Source organism: Podarcis muralis, chromosome 1 (genome assembly GCF_964188315.1).
Source record: "Podarcis muralis chromosome 1, rPodMur119.hap1.1, whole genome shotgun sequence".
Classification (NCBI taxonomy): Eukaryota; Metazoa; Chordata; class Lepidosauria; order Squamata; family Lacertidae; genus Podarcis; species Podarcis muralis.
This window is the reverse complement of record NC_135655.1, coordinates 131,789,072-131,812,256: the sequence shown is the minus strand read 5'-3', so window position 1 is coordinate 131,812,256 and position 23,185 is coordinate 131,789,072. Positions and strand designations below refer to the sequence as shown.

The following is a 23,185-nucleotide window of genomic DNA, read 5'->3' as shown; positions in this document are numbered from 1 at the left end:
TTACCCTTGAGTTTGTCCAGCCTGACAACATGAACAGGATTCTTGGAGAAATGTATCAGCCGTGTGTGTGTGTGTGTGTGTTTTCAACCCTTCCCAGGTCCAGGTTATCTATCTTGGCAACTGAGTTTATTCACGCTTATTTGAGAGGGGTCCTTGTTCCAACTAGCAGGAAGTACTAGGGTGTCCCTTGCTGAAAAAGTCATTTCTGGCTGTTGGACCCCAGTCTCTAACACAGCTATCCTAGGAAAGGTCCTTGTGCCGTTGTGGAGGTCCAACTATTGCATGATGAAACTGATTACAGTGATACCTTGCTAATGGGGCCTCCTGCTGCTGCCGCTGTGCAATTTCCATTCTCATCCCGGGGCAAAGTTCACAACCCGAGGTACTACTTCCAGGTTAGCAGAGTTTGTTACCCAAATTGTTTGTGACCTGAAGTATTTGTAACCCAAGGTACCACTGTATTGGGATTCCTTTCTGTGGGAATGTTCAGGGATGCAGGAGAGGATACATTGTCTGATTATATCCTTTTCCAACTTGTGTTAACAAGTTCCACAATTTAGCAGAGTAACATTCCTCTTTTTAAACTTGCAATGGATGCGTTTGCTCAGGCTCGCTAAAGCATCTATAATAACTGTTCTGGTATTTCCCCCTTATTCCCTCATCAAAGATAAGACACAACACAGTCTTCTATAAAAGTAAAAAAAAAAAGGTTTACTCACATATCATTCTGTTCACAGTAGGATCCCAGAAGGCAGACCTAGCTTAGAAAAGTAACATACACTTGGAAACTATTCCATAAGAAGACAGTTTTTTTGTCCTCTCTTGGCTGGAGGCCAAGACAGCATCTTTGGCTAAGCAGATGTTGCTTCTTTGATGCATGTAGTCAAAGAGGGAGATGGCTGCTCTGCCCTGTGCTTTTGTCGTTACCTGCACAGGTGAGGCCATGCCCACCTCTAATCACATACAGAGGATGCCTGTCCTAGCCCAGAAGGAAACAGGAAGTTTACCTGCTGGCTGGACAAACATTCCTCCCCATGTGTAAACATGTTCACTCTAGGAATGTTGTACTTGACTACTCTTGTGTTTCACATCCCACACTTTTCAGCTTGGCCTTGTTTCTTGCTGTGGTGGTTTCTTGGCCACCTCCAACCAGCTTCATTTGTTCTGCTGGATAGAGAAAGAGAAGAGCCAAGAGGAAACTCAGAAGAGCCCGCAAGAAGACAGCCAGCTACATGTGGGATTCAACCAACACCATTCTAGGAACCACACTCTGGAGCTGGGTCACATGGTCCCCTTCTGCGACTCAACCACAGAGCGCATGTGAATGATATAGGAATGATGCTTGAGGTGCCATCCTTTGTGACTGAGTTGTACAGTCCTGCTAGCTCCTCTGTTTGGCATAGCAGTATGGTTGACACTGAAGTATGGGGGTTGTACAGAAGGAAGTCGGGGGCTGCAGGTGGCCCATGGGTTGCATCAGAGGAGCAGGAAATGGGATGCATTCCTCTTGATCCTTCTGGACCTATTGGTGACAGGAAGTGTTCTAGCCCCTGCAGGGTTGACCCAAGACATTTTGGGACCTGAGGTAAACCACAAAATGGCTCCCCCCACCAGGGAAGGAAGAGTGAATGAAGATCTATGTTGGGAACAAGGGTGTTGGGGGGACTCAAAATAACCTTACCCATCAGTTGAAGTGGGAACCTGAGACCACCATACAGAGAACTGGGCTCACTCTGAATCACGCTGGGTAGGTGCAGAGGCCAGGAGACTCCAGAGGGCAGCCGCCACCATTTCCTCCCAACCTTGGTTGAAGGAGTGCTGAACATGCAGATGTAGGTGATGGTTAGTTGATGAAGGACCCTGTGTGAGAGGCAGGGAAGGGAAGGTTGCTCAGGATAGGAGGCTCAGAGATGAAAGCTCCCAGGTGAGAGCTGGGAGGGCTCACCTTTCTCTCAAATTAAGATCTCCCTGTGAAGGAGAATTTTATATTCTCCCCCCCCCCGCCTTTCTCCTCGATTCTTTGTTTAGATTAGTTTGTTCTTTTATTGCAATGTATCATGAAAAGTCTTAATAAAATCTTTCTTTAAAAAAACCCAAACCCACTCCAAGTCTTGCATTATGTCCCCCAGCTGAAGGCATGTGTGGTGGGACCCTGCCAGTTGCAATGCCTACACCCTAGAGCAGGTGTGGGAGCTTTCAGCCCCTCAGATACTGCTGAACTGCATCTCTCATCCTCTCTGACCACTGGCCATCTTACTGGGGCTGATGGAAGTTGCAGCTCAGCAATATCTAGAGGGTCAAAGGTTCCCCACTCCTGTTCCAGGCTGCCCACCCCCCGGGAGAAGCCCTTCTGCCCTCTGCGCTGCATACTTTCTGTTGCTAGCTGACCTGCTTCTTTACAGAGGTCTTGGAAAAGAGCTGAATTGATAATTTGTTCTGTGTACTAATTCTACCACTGTAATATTAGGTGTTGGATTGCACAATGACCATGCATCCCAACCAGACCTATGACCTGGGATTAAGGTAGGTCCTTCTGTAATGCATTAGGTGAGAGCCTATCCAGATAAGGCTGAGGCACTGCTGCTCTAGACCAGATGGATGGGAGGGGGCCTGCTCTGGATTACACTCCCTTTGAAGGAGCAGGTACGCAGCTTCTGGATCCATCACTGTCACTTGAAGCAGGGCTGGCCCACAACAATTTGGTATCTGAGGCGAACCACAAAATGGTCCTCCCACACTGATGGAGATAGGTTTGGGATTGACTGTAAACCTGTGCCATGTGTGTGTGAAAATATGGGTGTGGTCAGGCTGTGAAGCCCTCTTTAGCAGAGTAAAAACGTCTATGCACGTTTGCGGCTGACTGGAAGCTAGGAATTAGGCAATTGCACCTTTCAATCTCTGTTTGGATTTGTGATTTGCTTACTTTTCAGCCCTGAACTGAAGTTCAAGAGACCTCGGTGGCACAGAGTGCCTTCTATCAGCTATGGCTGGCGACCCAGCTGTACTTCTATCTGGACAGGGATAGCCTAACATCTGCCGTCTCTTCTCTGGTAGCCCCTAAGTTACATTACTGCAAAATGTTATACATGTGGCTGTCTTTGAAGGTGGTGTGGAAACTGAAGCTGGAACAGAATGTGGAGTCCAGGTGGCTGACTTGTCCAGGTGGTGTCCAGTTGGCTGACAGAATGGTCTAAGCGCATCCCACCAATCCTGGCCTGGCTGCACTGGCTCCCCATCAGTTTCTGGGCCCACTTCAAACTGCTGGTTTTGGCCTTATGCAGACCGGGCCTCAATATCTCAAGGACAGTCTCTCCATGGGAACGGAGTGCACAAAGGTTTCATTTCTGAAAATAAGGTTTCCTCTTTTAAACAATAGTTCAATTAATTCGAGTCCATTTAAAAGTTTTATGATTCAGCTGCTTCAAAGTTAAATACCTGGGGGCGGGGGGAACATTATTTAAAACTCATTGGCCACCTATAATATCTGGGACAATTTAAGATGTGCATACATTCATATTCTGCAATATATTAATCTCAGTACAGCAAAAGCAGGAGAGCAGCAGCACCACCCTTTTTGCCACTTTAATAACGCAAGCGAAGTGAAAGTTGTAGATCTTTCTTGCAAAAGGACGTATGTATTAAAACACCTCCAATGTTCATTTTGTCTATTACGGTAGGCCTGCAACTTGCATGGGGCTTGCATTCTGGGGATCGCGCCAAAAGCCAAAACCCTGTTTATTCCAAACCCGTAGGGCTCAGAGGGGGGTGGGATCGCCCAGGTCATTTCTCCCCGACGCCCGACCCTTCCCTGCCCCCTTTTCATTGTATAAACTTTTAGGCACGCATGTGAATTCGAACGCGCGCAAGTGAAATGCGGGCCGGTTGCGGGCTGACTGAATGACGGGGGGCTCTCGAACCAAGGTCAATCCGAAGCAGCAGAAGGGCCCGTTTCCTGCAGCCCCCCCCACCCCCAGGACGGCCATCTTTCCGGAGCTGCCTTGCTCTCCGTCTGCTTTGCACCGCGCACTGATGGCTGTGGGCGCGCAGGCAGAGAGATCTCGCCAACAACGTTCTGGGTAATATCACGTTGACAGAAAACCAAGGTAACTTCCGAGTTCAGGGCTTCTTCTCACTCAGGCGCATTCTCACGTTCTCTTTTCCCCGAGTCTCGAATTCAGAAGGAAGTTGGCGCCGAAACCAAAGTTTGACAGGAGAAACACGTGGGGGGGGGGGGAGAGAGAGAGAGCGGCGCTTCCCGCGGATTCTGGGCGCTGCTTGGCGCCCGGTGCGCGGGGCGGCGCGGACGGACCTGGGCCGGCCCCCCGCCCTCCCGCCCGCTGCTCGCCCCTTTGGCATGGCTGGAGGCGGCGCCGTCCCCGCCGCGTCTCCCGCCCCCCCCCCCCCGCCCCGCCAGCCCCTCCGCAGCCGAGAGCCGCCCGCGCGGCAGGATTTTCCGAGCGCCGCCCTCGCTCTGCGCCGCCGAGACGAGAGAGCGAGAGAGAGGCGCGAGAGAGGCGCAGGGAAGAGGCGGCCAGAGGGAGAGCTGAGTCCGGCGCGCAACGCGGCCGCTCCGCTCCTGCCAGTCCCGCGTCCAGCTTCCTCGGGGTAAGCGGGGCGGACAGGGCTTTCGAAGGAGCCGGAGCGCCGGCTCGGGTGGGTCGGCCGGAGGGGCCAGCGCGGGAGGCGAGTTGGGGGGGGGGGCGAGCGAGGCAGCTCCGGGGTCTGCAGGAGAAGCGGGCTGCCCAGTCAGCCCTCCAGGTCGGGCGCCTTCTCCCTTCCGACGCATCTCCCAGTTGGAGGATCAGTTTTGCTCGGGGAAGTTGCTCGGGTGGTTTTGCTGCCCGTTGTCAAGTCTGACTCTCCCTGCGTTTGCTGCCTGCTTTGTCTAGGTGCAAGACCTGCCCAGGTTGGTTGGTGAGTTAGTTGGTTTACTTACTTATTTTCTTATTGGTGGTACTTATATCCCAGCTTTTATTCCATGGAGCTCCAGGTGGCTTACATGAATCTCAACCCCCCCCCCATTGAATGCCCACAACAACCCTGTGAGGTAGCTTAGGCTGAGGGGCCCGGGGTCATCCACACAGTGGCGTAGCGTGGGGGGTGCAGGGGGGGCCGGCCGCACCGGGCGCAACATCTGGGGTTAGGGCAAATCCACAGGTTAGGGGGCGCAAATCCACAGGTTAGGGGGCGCAAATCCACGGGTTAGGGGGCGCAAATTACTTGCCTTGCCCCGGGTGCTGACAACCCACGCTACGCCACTGCATCCACAGCAAACTTCCCAGCCGAGTGGAGGATTCGAACCTGGAAGATTCGACCCGGGTCCACTGCTCCACACCGGCTCTCGAATAAGGCTAACTTTATTTGGATTGCAGAAGGAGGGAAGGTGCTGAGGGGGGAGGAATGTTGGTATTTGCTCAGGAAAAGCCGATTCAAATCAAAATACACGGACAGACAAGTGACTGCTGTTTGATGCAGCTGCCGGGTTCTGCCTGAGTCAGGAGGGGATTCCCAGGTTCGGTACCCAAAAGGTCTATCTTACGAAGCCAGGATGCGGCCAAGGTTTGTGGGCAGAAGGACGGAGCCCTTTAGGAAGCATTTATTAGGGCTGGCCTCCACAGGGATGCAAAGGCGTCCTGGATGCCCAAAGAGGGCAGAGCCTGGGCACCCCTTCACCAGTGACTGTGCGATGCCAGAGAAGGCACAAACAGTGTATACAGAGCAGAAACGGTGTCTTGTCTGGCTGCCTGAAGCAACAAGAAGAGGGAAAAGTAGAGTTAAGCAAAATGCACCAGGGAACTGTTTGGGTCTCTGTGAAGTGTTCTGGGGCACAGGAGGGATCTCTAAAGGATTGGCACTTTAGGAGAATTGTCTTTATCTCAGCCATCCCTCCATGGCACTGATCTCACATGGTTCAGCATCAGTGGCGTAGCGTGGGTTGTCAGCACCCGGGGCAAGGCAAGTAATTTGCGCCCCCTAACCCATGGATTTGCGCCCCCTAACCTGTGGATTTGCCCTAACCCCAGAAGTTGCACCCGGTGCGGCCGGCACCCCCTGCACCCCCCACGCTACGCCACTGTTCAGCATAGTCCTCATATTCCATAATGGACTTGGAAGTCTCATCGTGGGACAGGGACACACCCTTTGGCTGCTAAAAAGAAGTAGCTAGATGGCCCTTGGGGTCCCTTCCAGCTATGATCACACGTCTTCTCTGTTAACAGTGCAAAGACTAAATACAACTGCTCTTCTTTCCTTACAAACTGAGCTTTGGGACCATGATATGCAAGTATTAAGAAGAAATCTACCCATCAACATCTAATCATGTTAGTGGGATAAGAATCTGCTGACGTTTTGTTCCTCTTAAAGGTTCATTCAAGCTGGAAATCGTAATTAAGCCAAGTACTTCCCTGGGAATGTTTGCAATGAAACTAAAATGAATTGAATATGTGAAATTCAAGGCTATGGTCTGTGCCCACTTTACAAAATTATTCCCCTTTAAGGTTGCAATCTTATACATGTACAGTAGCATGAGAGTAGATTCCTCTTTAGACAGTGAGGCTAGAGATTGCACAGTAAATCTGTAGGTGTATGAATGCAGGATTTCCAGCTTAATGTGTATTTTGCAAACCTTTTCAAAATGAAGGTATCAAAATTTAATGGTGGTGCAAACTTCAGCATGTCTAAACTCTGCCAAATTTGGTGCCAAATACAAGGCCTTGGCAAATAACAAAACTAAGGGCGACGTTCCACCTCATGCTGTTACTAATGTTCTGTCTGTGCAAGTGCTGCAGCTTGTAAGATGGAACAATCCCCCTTCTCCCTGTGCACTTTTCTGGAGGTTTGGAGGACATGTGGGTGGGGGGAGAGGAGGGAACACCCCATCCTACAAGCGGAAGATCTTGTGCAAGGCTTCCGCTCCCAGAGCTCGTTACATGACTCCCACCCTAAAACGTTGCTCTTGTGTTCAAACGGAACAAGTGAGCTGAGGTACAGAATCTGGATCTCTTGCTTTAAAATGTTAGCAATTTCTTGATATGCAAATTTATCCCACATGTTGTAGTCACAAACTCACAAGGTGACCTTATGAAAGCTTTCATTTCTCTCTGTCAGTCTCTGCTCCACAAACAGAAGTATATATTATGGGAAGAGTAATATGGCACTGCCTTAACATGACGGTTGTATGACATTTGGACATTGGAAGCGCTCTATAAATGCTGAGTGTGATCATAGCTCCAAATGCACCATGAGAGATGTTCGTTTATTCCTGGTGCCTCTCTTGGAACTATTCCTTGGTTGCAAAGTAAATGAGCACAGCATACAGTGTGCAAAATGGAACTTTCAACAAATTAGTTGGCTTGCTTATTTTTGCTTTCGATATTTACATAATAGTGATGTCACCCCTGGGATCCCAGTTGCCAATGTCACATTTATAGCAGAGAAAATAATGATACTGCTGGAGGAAAATGTGTCTTCGGGTATTGCTGAAGTTTAAAAGTGACGGAGCACTGTCCTAATTAGGATGCTAGAGAATCACAAAGAACTCTGCTTGCGGGGAGCTCATGTTGCACTCCACCCCCACCACCCCCCTGCTTCCATGAATTGTAGATAATTCAAAGCCAACACTATCATGGCCCTGTAGACTGACTGACCTGTCAGTTAGAAGCTACCCTACCCCATGATGAATGCAACATCACCACTGTGAGCATCCACTTCTGCCATATTTGCAGGTTTTTTCAGTTGAAAATAAAGAACAAACGCAGCCCAAAGTAGCTGCAGAAAATAGCCTTTATTGCTCTCATATGAATGGATAGCAGTTTACTTTATGTAACTGTGACTGGTTTTATAGAGGCTGCTATGAAGGAAGCACGGAATCCGATCCATATATATATATTTAGTAGCTCAGTATGTTCCAGAAAAGAAGAGCAGTGGTAATACAGTCAAACTTTGGTTCCTGGGTGGCTCCGTTTTGGAATGTTTTGGCTCCCCAAAACCTGGAAGTAAATGCTCCAGTTTTTGAACGTTTTTCAGAAGCTGAGTGCAGGAAGCTTTTGCAACCAATCGGAAGCCACGCCTTGGTTGTCGAACATTTTGGAAGCCGAACGGGCTTCTGGAATGGATTACGTTTGACAACCAAGGTTTGACTGTAGGCTATACAAATGTTGCAAAAGCGTTGCAGAAACATGTGGAGAGGAGGTCACCAATAACTGTGTAACTAACTGCCAAGGGCATGAAAACTAAACCTGGGCTCCTCCTCTGGGAGATTTCTGTTATGACGGATCTCTGAGAAGGCTATGCCGTTTTCTCTGAGTAGCGCTCACTTCTTCATCAGTTCCCTGGGTGAGAAAGAGATCCCTGGCCAAACACTGCTTCCTGCCTGTACCTTCGGCTCAATGCTCAATGACTAAGGCAGGAATGGCTCAGATCCCATGCGTTCCAGCGGTTTCCCTGGCATTGGGAGAGAAGCTCTGTCAGTTTCTTTGTGGTTCTTTCCCCTGCGGTGATTCATAGGCCCCTTACACGATATGCTTAGCTGCAGGGACCCCTGCGATTCCCCCAGAGGCACTACTCTAACTCTTGGCCATCCTTGCCCAGGATCCAGGGAATCCTTCCTCTCCCCGCCTTCCCACAGGCTTTGCTGATTCATACCTTATTTGTTTGTGGGCTGCAATTTTTTAGTCTGATGTCCTTATCCCACGTCTGGAAATTTCTAAAAATCTTACTGCTGGGATTGATTACTGGCCAAGTTTTAACAACCATTTTTGTTTCTGAGTTACTTTAAAACTACTCTGAGCATTATTATTTTTCCTTTTGTTTGCTTTCTGGTCAGATTTTTATTTCTTCAAGTGTGGGCTCTATAGTGTCAAAAAAACCAGGCTGTCTATGGTTTAAAATTTGTTCAGAATTAAATAAGCTGACATATGTAAACTGGCAATTCGGAGATTTTGGCTTGGCTTGAATTTGTGTTTCCCACTGAGCTTTCCATCTCCTGAATCCTCTGCATGTGCCAGAGGACTTGGAGGCGTGGGGCCGCCCTGGGCCCCCCAGCTATGGAGAGGGGAGTGGGAACCTCTCATGGGGAGTGGATCTGGGGCGCTTGATCCTGTTGAGTTGGTGGGTAGGTTTGTGGAGGCCTGAACAATGTCCTTTCCACCTCATCCCACAAGTGACAGCAGCCACACCTATTATTTGCTTTGCTTTAGTATACTTTCTTGGAATGATTTCTCTGTAGCTTAAGAACACATGAAGAACACATCAGAGGGAAACTTTTACCTGCCTACCTGTTCTCGATATTCCCTTCTGCCCTTATAACATTTTGGGGCTAGTCACTTTTTCACCCTCCATTCTTTCACTCCATTCATCTCATCACATACAGTCATACCTCATGTTACGTCTGCTTCATGTTACGTTCCTTCAGGTTACGTCCCGCAGCGACCCGGAAGTACCAGAAAGGGTTACTTCCGGGTTTTGCCGCTCGCACATGTGCAGAAGCGCAATATGAAGTCATGCGCATGCGCATAAATGCAAGATGATATCACACACATGCGCAGAAGCAGCAAATCGCAACCCGCGCAGGCGCAGGCATGCCGCTGCAGGTTGCACTCTTTTCATGTTGCAAACAGGCCTCCGGAACGGATCCCGTTCGCAACCAGAGGTACCACTGTACACTGATTTGATGTCTACATGCTTAATGTTAGCATGAAAGGGACCTGCACACCTACAAGTGTATGCATATAGGCTCCTTTCTTTCACACTCACACTGCATCCCATGGTGTGGGGGACAACAACAGAAACTTCCAGTGTGCATATAGGGGGAGCCTCTGCCATACTCTTCAAAGGCGCCGCAGATGCTTTTGACCAGGCTTCCTCAACCTTGGCCCTCCAGATGTTTTGAGGCTACAATTCCCATCATCCCTGGCCACTGGCCCTGCTAGCTAGGGATCATGGGAGTTGTAGGCCAAAAACATCTGGAGGGCCGAGGTTGAGGAAGCCTGCTTTTGACTCTTAACTCCCAACATGGCCAGTGGTCAGGGAAGATGGGCGTTGTAATCCAGCCATGTCAGAGCCTGCAGGTTGGGGAGCCTGCTGCAGTGTGGGCAACCAACAGAACCCAGAGGGGGGCTATGAGTCAGTTCTCAGTGGCTCCTGCTGATTTCTGTGGGATTAGCAGGTGTCCCAGAGGTTAACACATAAGGTAAAGGTAAAGGTAAAGGTACCCCTGCCCGTACGGGCCAGTCTTGACAGACTCTAGGGTTGTGCGCTCATCTCACTCTATAGGCCGGGGGCCATTGCAAGTCCTAGGCGCTGAGGCTTTAACCCACAGCGCCACCCACGTCCTTGAGGTTAACACATATAAACACACAACTGCCATTCATTCTTAGGAGAAAGGGTGAACAATTACAGTGGTGCCCCCATCACCACACTGGGCCCCCCAAGCAGTACCAAAGCATGCTTGCACACTCTGCCCTTAAGGCCCCTCCAGTGTTGTGGGTGAGGGTCAATACTTTCTTCTTCTCCAAACTCCCAGAGCCTGAAGATGCCCTGATATACCATGCAAAAGATAATAGGGCACTCTTTTGCATAGGTGGGTAGGGCTGGGCATGTGTCTTGGTGGGCAGGGGTTAGATGGTGGGTCAGCAGAACGCAGACTCAAAGGTGCCACAAGTAGAAAGTGGGGGGAATATACAGAACAGTGAACAAAAAAAGGAGGGCAGGCTTTTCTTGTTGTGGTGGACCAATTAAACCTAGGCTGGTTGGCATACATATTTGTTCCCAAAGGCCTGGTTGCCGCTTACAATCCATTCTGGATCCATAGAGCCCCATATATTTCTAAAGCTTTGGGGTTTGAAGGGAAGCAGATATACTGCTTTTTTGTTGGATTTATTAGTGGCAAAACTTGTGCATGAAATCAGGTCTGGTTCTGGAACCCTTCTGTTCTTCCACACAACAAATTAATAATATCCTTTGCATAACTAGTTCCTGCTCTGAAATTTGTTGCAAGTTTGTTTTGAAAGGGTAATATATTCCCCCATGATATTTTGGTTATTGAACCAACTAAATGTGGGCTAGATTATAGGACTGCCATGTGGGCCCACAGCTTGTTGGAAATTCTGATCCAGTGTAAGGGAGGTTTCTAGAATGGGGCCACGGGGCTCTGCCTTGGACCTGGGGCTCTACAGTGTTGCCAGCCTGGTGACTGCAGGTATCATGGCACCTGCAAAGTCTTTCTGTGTTGCCCTCAGGATGAACCATAACCTTCCTTTCCTTTCTTCCTTCCTTCCTAAAAGAAAGTTGCTAGCATCTTTAGAATCTGAGTTATGAGGCAAAACTTACCAGGTAGCACGCTCCAGTGTTTACCTGAACATCTCTTTGCCATCCTGTGGATGCCCATGTGCCTGGAAAGGGGAGATGTGTGGCTGCCGCCTGCATGCGTGGGAGAGAGGGCTACTTATGTATGTGTGGTCTGTGAGGAAAGATTGCGTGTGAATATGTGGTCTGTAAGGGCTAGAGGGAGAGAGAGAAAGAAGTGTCCGTGTGAATGAAGCGCACATACAGGAGTGAGCGAGTGAGCAAGTGAGATATGCACATGTGCCTGTGGTCAGTATGCGCGCAGCTACTATGTGTGAGGGAAGGAGTGGGGCATGGCCCCTTATACATTTTTCCTGGTGTTGGGCTGTGTTTATGTGAGAAATCAATATGGTGTGATCTCCACAGTCAGGACAGCTGGGCATAGTTGACTTCCCATGGTAATTCTAAGGCTGCCTGAGGTGGCATGGGGTGTGTGTGTGTGGACGCAGCGGTGACTCTGTTTTCTGTGGTGCAATGCCCTTCCTCCTCCTTGGGAGCCATTTTGTGACTGGTGGCCACAGCACTTTCTCAAAATTCAAAATGTGCCCACAGGTCCGAAAAGGTTGGCAACCCCTCTCTGCAACTTATTTATCAATGACTTTGATGAAGGGCAAACTTGTCAAACTTATAAAAGGCCCGGGAGGGACAGCCAACACCTTTGGAGGCAGAAATAATACAAATGAATATGGATAGGATGAAAATCAGGGTGCAGATTTACAGCATGAAGTTAATCAAGGACAAATGCATTTAGGCAGAGACACCTCACAGATATAGGACAGGGATTTACTTTCCCTGGTAACATCAATACATGTGGATATGATATTGCTAACTGAACATAGCAGCAGTGTGATGTGCCTGCAAAAAAAAAACGGTTGTCAGGGGTTCAGGGAGAGAGGCACAGATGAGGGAGGAGACTGAGAGCGAGGGGGAAGAATCCCGGAACGAGGAGGAAGAGGATGACAATGACTTGAGGGTTTCCATGAGTCTTTCAAGTGAATCGGAGGATTCCCAAAAGGGGGCGCCCCTGGTCAGGCCAAGGGGAGCCACAGGGGGGACTCGTCAGGAGCAGGGGAGCAGCAGGGGAACCCCGAGTGGGAGTTGGAGATCGGGGCCGGCTTCCCCGCCGGAACGGAGTGAAGAGGGTGGAGTTCCCAGTGTGACAGACGAAGCAGAGCAGGAAGCAGAGGGGGGAAGGAGATCGGGGCAAGACGTCCTGCCGGAAGGGGCGGAGAGTAGTACAGAGAGTAGTATAACTGTCAAGAGGAAGGTCAGGGGTAGCGAACGCGCGCCAAGTTCAAATGTGGAGGCGCGCGGAAATGCGGAGAGCCCGGAGGAGGAGCCTGGTCCCAAAGCACGGAGGAGGGGGGAGCAGGCGTCTGGGGACTCAGCGTCAGGGGAAAGCAGGAGGGAAGGAACCCAGGGGGGCAGAAAGACCCTGCGGAAAAGGAAGGACAGGAAGAGGTGGACCAGCACAAGCCTCTTAAACTGGTGTGGAGGCGGGACTGATTCAGAGGGGACTTCAGCGGTCTAAGCGTAACAGACGTGGGGCTGCGCGCCTCGGCTGTGGAGCAAACAATGTACTTCAATAAAGACTTTTGTAAATAAAGTGGACTTGGCGTTGGTCTCTTGTGAGCTGGGACCTGAGGCGGCCCTGACAACGGTTTATGTGCTTTTTGGTTCCATTAATAGAAGAATCATTTCCAAGTCGCAGGAAGTAATAGTTCCATTTTATTTGGTACTGGTATCTGCACAATCAGAATGAATTTTAGGAACCAGAAAGTTGTCTTCAAAAATATGACTTTCAAGCTCTCTGGTCCCCAAATGGCAACTGTGGCCCTGGTTTAAGGAGTCATTTGGCGCCTAGCTTATATATCTGAGTCCCGAAGGGCTGAAACACAGAAGAGGCCAAAGACGTGTCCTCTGCTGCCTCAGAGGGTAGGAATAGATTAAAGGGGTTTAAGTTGTAAGAAAGTAGATTGGAGAAATGAACCAATTCCTGAGAGGCCCTGTGGTCTCTTCCTCCCCTGGCATCTTCCTGCAGAGACTTGAAGGCTTTCCTGTGTGTTGAAGCAGGAGGTTGCGACTAGGCCTTCTCCAACTCTTTGATTCTAAGAGAACTGTCACAATCTTTGTAGACGGGAGTTGCCACAAAGCTTATGGAGATCACTGAAATAAAGTTTAATAATGAACATCAAATCCTTTAATTCAGTTAGTACATCACTGAAAGCAGCATCTGAGTTGACTTAGCACTAAGATCCGCAGAAAGGGGCAAAGGAATACATTATAGAGTTGTGCTCTCAAGGAAATGGCGCTCCTTTTCTGAAGGGGGTCTGACCTTGTTCACAGGCTTTCCTAGGGCAAAACCCAAAACTGCAGTAGGTGTAACTGCCATGCTTTTCAAGGGGGATTTTGCAGAAGTGTGACTGGGCCACAGATCAATGTTCTTTCCCCTATACAAGGGGGCAACTGACCCCGTGATTGTGCAGGAATCTAGTTCTGCATCTGCCAATTCCAACAAACTTTCTCCTGGACTGAATGAGCTCTGTTACCTGGTTTTTTCCCTTCTGATTCAGAAGCCCAGCCTTGGAGTGCCATCATTTTTTCCAGATCCTAATGTTCTGTATTCCACATTAAGATGCTGAGTGGCATGGGTGGAGGGAGGGTGGTTGGTAAAATATGTGGTTGTATACAAAGACTTGTTGAGTTTTTAGGGAGTTCCTTGCTTTTTTCCATAAATAATCCCTCCCTGCCCCTTACTAGCTTACGTTGAAGGAATCAGAAGCAGAAAACAGGCAAAGCCTAGTTATAAATACCATTTACAAACAAATAAATAAAAGTCTTCTTTATGACAGTGCCACTTTTATTTCTTTGACCTTCTTCCTCCCTCCTCGGGTTTATTTGCACGTTCCCCTGGCATGGGCACAGAAGCCCTGAGAAATGCAATGCAAGAAGCCATATGAGAGCCAGGAAGTGTTGGCCTTTGTGTCTTGAGATGGGAAAGGAACGTGTGAGGCTGCAGAAATGAGTTGTTTTTCTTATTATTGTTGAACAGAGAGCCTTGTTCTCTGGGCTTTGGTTTTTCACAGCAGAGGGCTCTAGCTAAATGTACCTTGATGCAGGCCTATGGAGACCAGTTTGATAAAACCTCTTAGCTCAGTCTCACCCTCTCTGGAGATCTACTACGATTGTCCCCAGTGGCTGACCTGGGCTCTACGCAAGGACTGCAAGAGGGAACATGCAAATGAATAAATGACCTGAGCCTGAGGTTGAGTTGTGGTAGAAATCCAAAGGGTAGGGCCGCATGTGATCTCTTTGGAGGGAAGAAAAAATCAGCATGAAGTGTGCTATATGTGCAAAGAGCAATTTGAATGTTGCAACATTTTATTCCCCTTTCCCCCTGGGTTATGAGACACAGCTATCAAACTGGATTGCTAGGCCAGGGAAGTTGAGCAGGGGGGACTTCCTGCATCAAGCCCGTTACTATATTTTGCACCAGAGGGGACAGTGGGATTTCATTAGCTGTATCCGTCCTGTGCGTAACCCATGACTTATCGGTGGTACTTCACTAGGTCCCATTCACCATAGTGATCTGATATTGGACAGGTCCCAAGCTTGGACCCTCGCACAGCTGTTCTCGGTGATCAGGCAGCTACTGATGGTGGATTTTGTTCCTTTATGGTTCCTCTTGCAGCAGACCTGTGGAAATCTGGATTAGGGTGGTGTCTGCACAACCCTAAATGAATCATGTTTGGACAGGTTGACATAGGTTTTTAATGGATCTTTTTCTGGTTTGTGTTCCACTGTAATCTAAAAGAGTGTGGTGCCTAGAAACTCACAGTTTTAAAGAAAAAGTGTGAAATTTGAGGTTCGCAGTAATTCCATATCAAATCGCAACCATGCTGTGTATGGCGCTGTAAAAGCTATAGGAAAGTATAGGTGTAATACCCTGGGATATCAGCAAATTATTGTATTTATTTTGCCTTACTCTTCTGTGCATGAGTATCCTTAGGCACTTGCCAGAAGTCTGTGCCTCAATTCAAAGTAAGTGTTTTATGCAAAAAAGAAACAATGGATCCGTGCGCACACACACACACACACACACACACACACACACTCACCAGGCTACATAATTTTGTCAGGGAAACCGATGCACACTTCTTTTTTAACTGAAACTGATCTACTACTATCTGAGAAACATCTGTCATCTTGATGCATTCAAGAAGCTGCTATGTGGACTGAGGGGTCTGATCCCTTGATGGCCTTGTGCATAATTTAATCAGTATTAATGAGCAACTGTAGATGATCCAGATCTCAGTGGACAAACATCCAGGAAATCAGTTACTTCAGGCTGAGGAGATTGCTGGCCAATGATTTAACCGTCTAAATTGGAAGACTAATGAATCTTGCACACAAACTACTGTATGGATTTGAAAACATTAAATTTTGGCTCCCCGCCCCTTGATTATATCAGCCTATCTAGATCTGTAATTTCCCGGACATATCCGGAATACTGCAGCCGCAAGCAGTGTCCAGGCGGAAATCGGAGAAATGTCCGGGAAAATCCGGCCCTATGGCAGCCCATGGCAGCATTGTCATTTCTGCTGATTTTCCTCAGAAATAGCTCAACAAATTTAGGCAAAACTATAAAAAAGCTGTCTGGATTTTCACTTTTTGAAATATGGCAACCGTAATCTAGAACCACCTCTGTAACCACTGCAGGCGGAAGGCTCGCCTTCAAATAAAAATAAATGAAATGTATGCAGGAGCATTCATTCCTGTGAGCACCACCCACACTCCCAGTGTCAACTGATATGTTCACAGCCCTGGCGCATGGTAACCATCTCAGAGATAACTAGGCCACAGACCTTAAAAAGATCTATGAGGCAGGGGGGAAATAAAACAGCCCGACAGCAATCTCATGGAAGGTTTTGCTTCATCGTTTTAACTGCAGAATTTCCACCCACATTATTCTTCTTCTAAATCAGGGGTCAGCAAACTTTTCCAGCAGGGGGCCGGTCCACTGTCCCTCAGACCATGTGGGGAGCCGGACTGTATTTTGAAGGGAAAAAATGAACGAATTCCTATGCCCCACAAATAACCCAGAGATGCATTTTAAATAAAAGGACACATTCTACTCATGTAAAAACACGCTGATTCCCGGACCATCTGTGGGCCGGATTTATAGGAAGGTGATTGGGCCGAATCCGGCCCCTGGGCCTTAGTTTGCCTACCCATGTTCTAAATTCTGAGTCCCCACTCAGAATCAAGCTTTTGTGTTTGAGCATGTTAAATACTAGTTGCACAAACCCTGTAGCATCAGGAACAGTTTCTAATGTGTGCCGTGGGTGAGTAAACATTTGCATTATAGCCTGAGATTAATATCCCTTCTCAGACTAGAAACTCCTCCAGAAACCTACTCATAGCACTGAATAAACTACTCTTCGCGATGAATGGGAAGGAAAGCTATTGCCATCGTTAAGTAAAGGCCCCAAGTAATTTTGTGAACAAATGTGTGGCGCTTGCCTAGAAAATCTCCTTGCCTTTAAGAGGCTTCAGGCTTTTAAGTTTCCACTTGTTCCAAGGTTTTTGGGAAGCAAGGTGTTATGTACTGAAGTTCTCACTCTGGGCCAGCAGGGGGATACTTTAGATAGTTTTCACTCAGGTCCACATATGCAAATAAGGGATTGAAAGTGACGTCTAGTGATTGGATAGTTACAGAAAATGGTTACTGTTGCGTTCTAGTGGAGCTCTATATAAACAGGCTGGCTGAACCCTTCAGTTCAGTTCTGTTCTGGCCTGTGAATAAACAAGAGCTGTTTGAATAATCGCTGTGTTGTCTGATATGTTGACGCACAACTTAACACAAAGGGATCCAGACTGGGGGACAAGTTATGGCTCCAGCAGCAACAGCAGGAGGGCAGCACCCGCATCAGGCAGCAGAAGTGCAAGAGGCAGCGTCTCATCTGCCAGCAGTGGCAGAGCGCATGGAAGCCCGGCCCACTGCGGCTGACCTTGCAAAGTGATGCAGATGGTGCATTCTCATGCCACAGTCCAGGAGAGTGGCGGCAGCATTGCCACCCATTCTTCTCTCTCCGCCAGAGCTGCTGGGCCAGGCACAAGGAAGTGGCAGCTTTCTCATGCGCCGCAGCCTCTCTCCAGGGTGGCAGAGCTGTGTGTGGCACAGCCCAGCTGAGGAAAGGGGTGGCAGTTCTCGGCCACTGACTCTCTTCCACTCCACCCCCAGATCAGGTCTGACATGGGAACTGAGCTTGGGTTGGGCGTGAGCTTGCATGCCTGTTGTTTTTTAATTCAATCCAGAAAATGTGCCCAGGGAGTGGCACATTCCCATATCACCTCAGGGGACAAAACAGGCTGGGCTCCCTCTCTCTAGCATCCTCCTCCTCCTCCTCATATGGCAGAACATTTTTGCCCAGAAGCTTGTGTTGTAACATATCTCCTGCTTCCTTCTCTAGTCAGATCCAATAATTACCCATATGATGCTGACCATTTATTAAAAGAACAAAAATAAAATATTTTGTAATTCAGTCTTTCTTACCATCCCATAGTGAAGACCAACATTAAAATACAATAAAACAATATCCCATTTAATATAAGACCAATCAGTATGCATCAGCCAAGGGAGGGACAAATGCTTGGGCAAATAACCATGTTCTCACCTGGTGTTGAAACTCCCTTGGTGTCGGTGCTAGTCACCTCTGGAAAATGAGAGCATTCCAAAGTCAGGATGCCACCACTGAGAATGCCCCCTTAGTGGAATTTCCTGCCACAGAATGTGGTGATGAACGCTGTCTAAGAAGGGTCTTAAATGGGATGAGACAGATTTCTGTAGCATAAGGCTAGTGGTGACTATGAGGAATCAAAGTTAAATGGTACAACCTCCCTATATTCAGGTGAAGTGTACTTCTGAATGCCAGCAGCTGGAAGCCTACAGTGGAAAGGGACTGCTTCATGCCATGCCCCGTAGTTTTCCTGATAGCATCTGACCGGCTATTGCTAGACCTACCTTGACCTAATCCAACCACAGTGTTCTTTGTCCTTAGCTAACCACTGTCTGCATCGCAGGTTCCACATGTCAGGTTGGTGAAATCAGCCCCCAAGGGGGGGGTGCAGGCCCAGGGTGTGTGTGTGTGTGTGTGTGTGTGTGTGTGTGTGTGCAAAAACCACCTATCAGACTGTGGGGTGTATGATGTATAGGCGTCTGGTGATGTGCCACTGCTGTTGCAGCAAGATCAAATGTGGAAGAAACTTCTAATCCTTCTTGAACCATGGCACAAAGGTGTGAATTTCCCCCCACCCTTCCCCTATCCTCACCCTCACTCTGGATGCTGCAAAGTACTTGGGCCGCACAAAATGTAGTAATCTCTAATGTTGCTATTGTGGTAAAGTGATTTTTAAAAGGGGTGTGCACTGAAACAGCCCCTTGCCAAGGGCGCAAGGGACCCTAGGTATGCCTCTGGCTTTTTGAAAACCTAATGAGTTTGTGCCTGGTGTAAAAAGGTCAAAGGTTGCAGTAAGGTGTCCTGGGACAAAGAAACAATGAGCAATTTCGAAAGTATGATCTCTTGTTCTTGCTTTATGATGATCTCTTGCTCTAGTCAGTATACCCATGAATATCAGATCTCACTTGCTGGATCATCACCTTGTCATGGTGAGTGGGCTTGCACGTTCCTGTAACCCTTGTGAGTGAAGCCATCGGAAAGCTCATACTCCCAGCAGGGTCACCCAAGGCAGTAAGGTCAAAGGCAAGGAGCTAGACAAAGAAAGATCCAAGAAGTCCTCAATGGCCGAGCAGGCAGATGATAACAAGAGGTATGTTACAATGGCTGTGAAGGCAGATGAAGGCTGCAGCAGATAGGAATCTACCGGTCGTCGTGACTACTCATGCCGTTGGAACAGAGCCTTACTGCGAAGACTGCGTTGGTCAGCGTGCACTGATCTACACACATAAAACAAACTCACGCACAGGCATCTTCTAAAAACCCATCCCAAACCCAAAGAAGTCCCATGGTGATCGGCAAATGGTAACGGGGGCAGGATCGTGAAATCTGGAAGCCCCTAGTCATGAACCGGCACATGGGCGGTGGATACAGATTCAGTCACTCTGACTCAAGAAACAAGGCAGTTGAGCAGCTCGGCAGCTGTATCCAAGACTGAGCAGCCCTTTTTAGGATCCACTCTGCTCACCCCGAAAAGGGGGAGGGGCTAGAAAAGATGCCCTAAACATAGTCTGCCTCCCTTTTCCACTGACTAGATAACCGCGCCCAGTGGGGTCACCACCTAGCAGTTGTAAAAGACAATTGAACTTTGGAACATGGAATATACGGCCTTTGTCAGATAACACAGATAACGAGGGTCCTGAACGCAGAACTGCCATCATTGCAAGAGAGTTGTGACATTTTAACATCGATATTGCAGCGCTTCAGAAGTCTCGAAGAGCAGGCGAGGTGCAACTGAAGGAAGAAAAAGGAGGCTACGCATTCTTCTGGAAACGTCTATTTGAACAAGAACATCAAATACATGGGGTAGGCTTTGCTATCAAAAACGATCTTGTGAAGCTCCTGTCAAAAGTCCATATCGGCATTAATGAGCGGCTCTCAACCCTTTGAATAAAACGCACCAAAAACCAACAGGCTACTATTATAAACGCTTATAAACATCAACAATTGGGAAACACTTGCCTGCGAGCGCTCCAATTGGAGAACAGCCTTTACCAAAGGTGTTGTGGGCTTTGAAGACACTTGAATCCAGGATGCAAGGGAGAAACGTGCTAAGAGGAAGGCACGCTTGGCAAATCCACACAGTGCTCAACTCTGGCCCAGAAACCAATGTCCCCACTGTGGAAGGATGTGTGGATCCAGAATTGGCCTCCACAGTCATTTACGGCCTCATTGTTAAAACCGTGTTTATGGAAGACAATCTTACTCGGCTACGAGTGATTGCCAAAATAGAAAGAAGAAGAAGAAAAATATCAGATATGGGGGGATAAGCCACAGGGGAGTGTGACCGCTTTCATGCCCTTCTTACAGGCTTAATGGGGTCATGTGGCTAGCTACATTGGAGATTGGTCTCTGAATTCAAAGATCTTTTAATACTTTATTAACTTGGAGGAGCTATTCTGGGAGAAACAGACATGGCTCCAAAAGGCAATGGATTGCATTGAGTGGCATTTTCCCTTCCACAGGAAACTGTCTCCTCTGTCACCTAACTAACCCAAGTTATCAAGCTAGCATGATATTTGCTCTTGGAGGATAGATCAGTAGATCATGCTAGGGGTCATTAGGAAGGGGACTGAACTAAAACTTTCAAGCATTGTTTTACATCATCCAATATGGTGTCAACCACGTTTAGAATATTGTGTGAAATTCTGGTCATCCCATTCCAAAAAGGTGTTGTAAAAGTTGCAGAAAAGGGAAACCAAAATAATTGTGTGGTTGGAGAACTTTCCCTAAGGAGAAAGGCTGAAGCATTTGGGCTGCTTTGAAGCAACAGCAGGACCAATCTGTTTCCCTTTCTCCTACTTGTGAAGCATCTGGTTCACTATACAAGTAGGAAGGAAGATGCTGGAGTAGGTGGATTATCTGAACCAGCAGATCTCTTTGTGTATTGTTAGAGAAATTACAAAAGAGGTCAAGGCCATAAAATAATAGTCAAACTGTTCCATCCCTACTAGTTTAACTGTTACATTCCTTTAGATCAGTGTTTCCCAACTGGTGTTCCGCGGCACACTAGTGTGCCGCGAGACGTTGCCTGGTGTGCCGTGGGAGGGAGGCGGGCGAGTCGGGCGGCGAGAGGCGGGGCGGCGGCGGTGAGGATCTGCGTCGAGGCGGGGGCGGCTCCGCGGTGATGGTGCCGAGGTTTCTCTCTCCATTCTCCCCTCACACACACACACACACACACACAGGAAATAACACAGGATCAGCTGACAGGACCCGGCCAATGGGGCGGCGGCGGGGCAGCGCGCACAAAAGGGAGGAGCGCGAAACGGCGGCGGCGCAGGGCGGGAGGGCGGCGCATTGCGCGTGCTCAAACCCGCCCTCCGAGGCGCAGAGGGGAGCTGGGCAAGCGCCTTCTTCAACCACACGCTCGTTTAAAAGTTTCTCTTTCAAAAAGGAAACGTGGGTTTCTTCCACCCCATTGGCTGCGACTCCACCCACTCCGTCCTCCTCCCCCTCGCCCGCCCGCGGCGCCTCGCTCCTCAGCCTCCGCCATGTACCGCTCGCTCCGCTCGCTCCAGCGCCTGAGTTGCGCCAGGGGCGCCGCCGTCCACGCGCGCCAGAGAGGCCCGCCGACCTGCAGCCGCCACGCGCAGCCACGGAGGATGGTGAGCGACGCCCCCCCGCTGCGCGCGCAATGGAGGGAGGGAGGCGCAAGGGCGTCAGAGGTGACCTTTGCCGGCCTCTTGCGGGACAGGCGCCTCCTGCGCGGCTGAGGGGCCCCTTCCCGCCTTTGTGGGCCTGACGCGGCCTCAGGGTTCCCTCCCTCTCTCCACATATATAAATTGGCTTTTATTATTAGCGCTTTCGCATTCCTTTTTCTCCCTCCCAGGAGCCCCGGGGGGGGAGGGGCGGGCGGGGCTCCCCACCATTTACCCCCCACAACAACCCTGTGAGGGAGGCCGGGCTGAGAGGATTCCAACCCGCGTCCGCCCCCGCTGCTTCCTTCAAGTGGCGTCCTGGGCGAGGACAACATTTGACGGCCCCTCCCTCAAATATCCCTCATTTTCGCAATAATTCATTTTGGTACAGCTGCTTTTTCCAACGGATCTGTTCAGTGTTGTTATTTGCGCCCTTCTGCCGCCAGCAGCGTCCCAAATCCAGCGCTGCTCCCCTCCTTAGGATGCCAAGCACTCTGAATTGGGAAGTGGCCCCCTTGGGAAGAGGGAGGCTTGCCTCCAAGTAAAGATGAATATGAAAGTACCTTGTTTTTAAGGGCCTGCGGTGGTGGTGGCTGTTTAACATCCAAGGCTCACAACACAAAAACACAAAACTACATTACATGGGACAGTGGTACCTCGGGTAACTGAGGCTTCAGGTTACAGACTCCACTAACCCAGAAATATTACCTTGGGTTAAGAACTTTGCTTCAGGATGAGAACAGAAATCGTGCTCCAGCATTCAGTTTTTTTTATAATAATCTAAAAAAGTTAACTACAGCTTTGAAACTTCCCAGGAGAGGCCGCCCAGCGCGGGGCTCTCGCCGTCTGCCTGCCTGGCTGCCTGCGAGCTCGGCGGGCAGCGCCTCCGTCCGCAGCGCCCGCCTCGCGGCTCTCATTCCCTGCCCCTGCCAAAGCTCACCCAGCCAAGCCGCGCTCTCCTTCCTGCCTCGCTTTGCTGCCTCCTCCCCCCCCACCCCCAAAGCTTGGAGGTTCCCCGGCGCCGGCCCGCAGGTTTGACCCCCTTCTCACACCTGTTCGCGCTCCTTGCACGGAATGGGGCGGATGGGGAGGAACGGGGCTCGCCGCTGCCTCCGCTCGCCCTCCCCCCCTCCGCCGGCGGTCCCGCGATTCTTGGCTTTTTGGCGGTTGGCACAGAAGGAAGGCAAGGGGGGGGATTGAAACTTACACTTTCGTGCGTCCCTCCCGGCGTGACGCTGCGCGCTGACGTCACAGGGCTGTGGTGTGCCTCGAGATTTTTTTCATGAAACAAGTGTGCCTTTGCCCAAAAAAGGTTGGGAAACACTGCTTTAGATGGTATTGCTATAGAGACTGGATTGCTCACTTATAGGATAAGCTGGATGGTTGGATGGCCATCTGTCATGGGTGCCTTAGCTGAGATTCCTGCATTGCAGGAGGTTGGATAAGATTACCCTTGGGGTCCCTTCC

General features: G+C 49.3%; 1 protein-coding gene across 16 annotated transcripts in view; it reads left to right on the top strand.

Annotated features, from left to right (window-relative positions):
* Positions 1-3,972: 3,972 nt before the first annotated feature.
* Positions 3,973-23,185, top strand: part of COL6A3 (collagen type VI alpha 3 chain) — a 111,590-nt gene continuing 92,377 nt past the window's right edge. For 8 of the 16 annotated variants that reach the window (XM_077918701.1, XM_077918682.1, XM_077918690.1 and 5 more), the window contains exon 1: positions 4,416-4,605. The gene's annotated coding sequence lies outside the window, so the exon portion shown is untranslated. Of the gene's footprint in view, positions 4,104-4,415; positions 4,606-4,725; positions 4,915-23,185 lie in introns of those variants that run through there. The other 8 variants (XM_077918697.1, XM_077918696.1, XM_077918686.1 and 5 more) reach the window with 5 other exon arrangements.